Genomic DNA, 2,526 nt, shown 5'->3' on the forward strand with positions numbered 1-2,526 from the left:
AGATTATGAAGTAAAATTTAATTTCAGAATTGTTTTTGAAACCCCAAATAAGTCACAGGGTCAATTTGACCCGAGGGACACGAGAGGGTCCCGGAAGTGAAGACAACACGGGGGTTAAGAAGAGACACTACAGGCAAAACCATCAGTTTTCAATTTTGAGATGTTTGGCCATATTGCTTCCATGTGATGTATTCTTTCAAACTATTGGGGGGATTAAAACATCCAAAATACACATTTAGATGTTTATTTTACACTTGTCTACTTGCGCCTGTATATGTCTCCTAAATTCCCCCATTAGATAATGCCATATTTGGAAATTTCCAAAAAACTTGTAATACAGAAATATATATCTTAATATAAGTAATCAACTAAGGAAGATTCATGTCCATGTAGTTAATATTCACTTTATTCCACTGTAATGTCTTGCAAAATGTAAGATTCTTACAAACACGGCAACAGTTGATTTTTTTTATGGCTACTGACAGTGTTTTCTGATTTATTGAGTGATGAGAAGATAGATCCTAAGTGTCCTTTCACTCCAATATGTTAACAACAAAAGAAGAGAATTTTGAATCTTGTCATATCCAACGCTCAGATTTCTGTTCTGGAAACATATGCTAATCAGCACATGTTTAACAAGAGATTTGCATATATAAAATGTTACATTTCAGAAAACTTTGGGGGGGGAAAAAGAAGGGTTTTACAGTTTTTCTGAATAGCTAAAACACTAAACACCATTCTCGGAGCCAAATGCTCAGCGGCATAAACCCATTTGTCGAATCAATCACACTTCTAACAAAACTCTGAATCAGAATACATTCTCACTCGCTAAAACACACTGCACACTGGGATGGTCAACACGGGCCGCAAACGCTAAACACAACTACGACAAAAGTTGATCTATAGAAGAATATTTGAAAGCAATACAGCGAGATACAGTTTTATATCATTGCCGCATGGATTTGGTGTTTTCCTTTACATAAATAAAGACATTTCCACTATAAATCTTAGAAAATAAATTCATCAGTGCAGGAAATGAAGTAGAAGACTAAGTATTTAACACCAAAAATGTCTCCTCTGACCAGGGCTGTAGTACTCAAGTCCGGTCTTGGACCCGAGACCGGACAATTTCAAAAAACGTTTAAATTTGCTCAATGGCAGCAGCCACATTTAATGAAAGTAAGATTCATTTTTCTTGCAAAGAGCGTTAGATGGAACCAGCCATGTTATTTTTGGGCAATTTGGTTAAAAAAAAACAACAACACGTGTCTATTTTTGGGCATTTTTTGGCCTCTATTGACAGACTAGTTAAAGAAATAAAAGGGGGGAGATAGAGGAAATGACATGCTGCAAAGGGCCGTAGGTTGAACCTGGGCCCGGTGCGTCTATATGTGGGCGCCCGCTCTACCAAATGAGCTATCTAGGCGCCCAGAAACCCATATTTCTAATATAGAAACTTTGAAAAAATATGACTCGAGGACAACAGAAGGGTAAATAGATCCGGAGTTGTCTCATTATCCGTCTCTCATCATCACTTCTACCCCTTCCACCCTGTTCTTCTCAGGTGTTTCTGTGGGAGAAGGCCCAGAGTCTGAGCCAGGGGGACTCCTACTGGCTGGGCCTGAGGACGAGTGGGGATGGCGGGGGCTGGCGGTGGAGTAACGGCTCCCCGGTGGAGAAGGGCCTGGGGTGAGTGATGGGGGGGGGGGGGGGGGGGGGGGGGGGGGGGGGGGTTGTACCGGGACGAACGAGGCTCCTGAGGCGACGAACCACCAGAAACTGATTTCCATTCCTGCAGCTTTAGAGTCACGCGTGAAGATGTTTATGATAGAAGAAAATCGACTGAGTCTGTACAGGCGTACGGCAGACTTTCCTCATGATTTACATATAAAAATGTCTATTTTTTTTAATAGGAACTGAAAGCAGAGTTTCAAAATAAGAAGCAACAGCAAGAAAAATGTCTTTTTAATAAGAAACAACCCAGTAGCACATATTTTATGGGACTGTGTTCAGTACATTTGTTTTGATATTATTTATATATATATTATTTGGTAGTAAATAATAGACCTACTTTATCTGTAAAGTGTCCTGAGATAACGTCTGTTACAATTTGACACTATATTTAAAATGTAATTAAATTAAAGGCAATTTAAAAGGCTAAAGCTAATGTCTTTTATCTTCTATTTTAATTATGAATTTAAAGCGACAGTCTCCTCTCACTTTGCATAATGCTGTGATTGCATTTGTCTGGGTGGGCAGCGGTTTTAATTTCATGATACATTTTGATATTGAGAAGGGGTGGTTGCCATGGTAACCGATTACAGTAAAGCCCACGTTTAGTTTTTTAGTTTTTTCATGTCTGCGTGCGTCTCCCCTGCAGGTTCTGGGAGCGTGAGCCCGACAGGACAGACAGCAGGGAGCTGTGTGGGCGTCTCACACCCGGAGACAACTACAGGAAGAGCTGGTTCACCTACAGGTGCTCCAACCTGCTGAAGAGGATCTGTGAGAGGAGACGAGCTACGCTAC

This window comes from Etheostoma spectabile, chromosome 14 (genome assembly GCF_008692095.1).
Source record: "Etheostoma spectabile isolate EspeVRDwgs_2016 chromosome 14, UIUC_Espe_1.0, whole genome shotgun sequence".
Classification (NCBI taxonomy): Eukaryota; Metazoa; Chordata; class Actinopteri; order Perciformes; family Percidae; genus Etheostoma; species Etheostoma spectabile.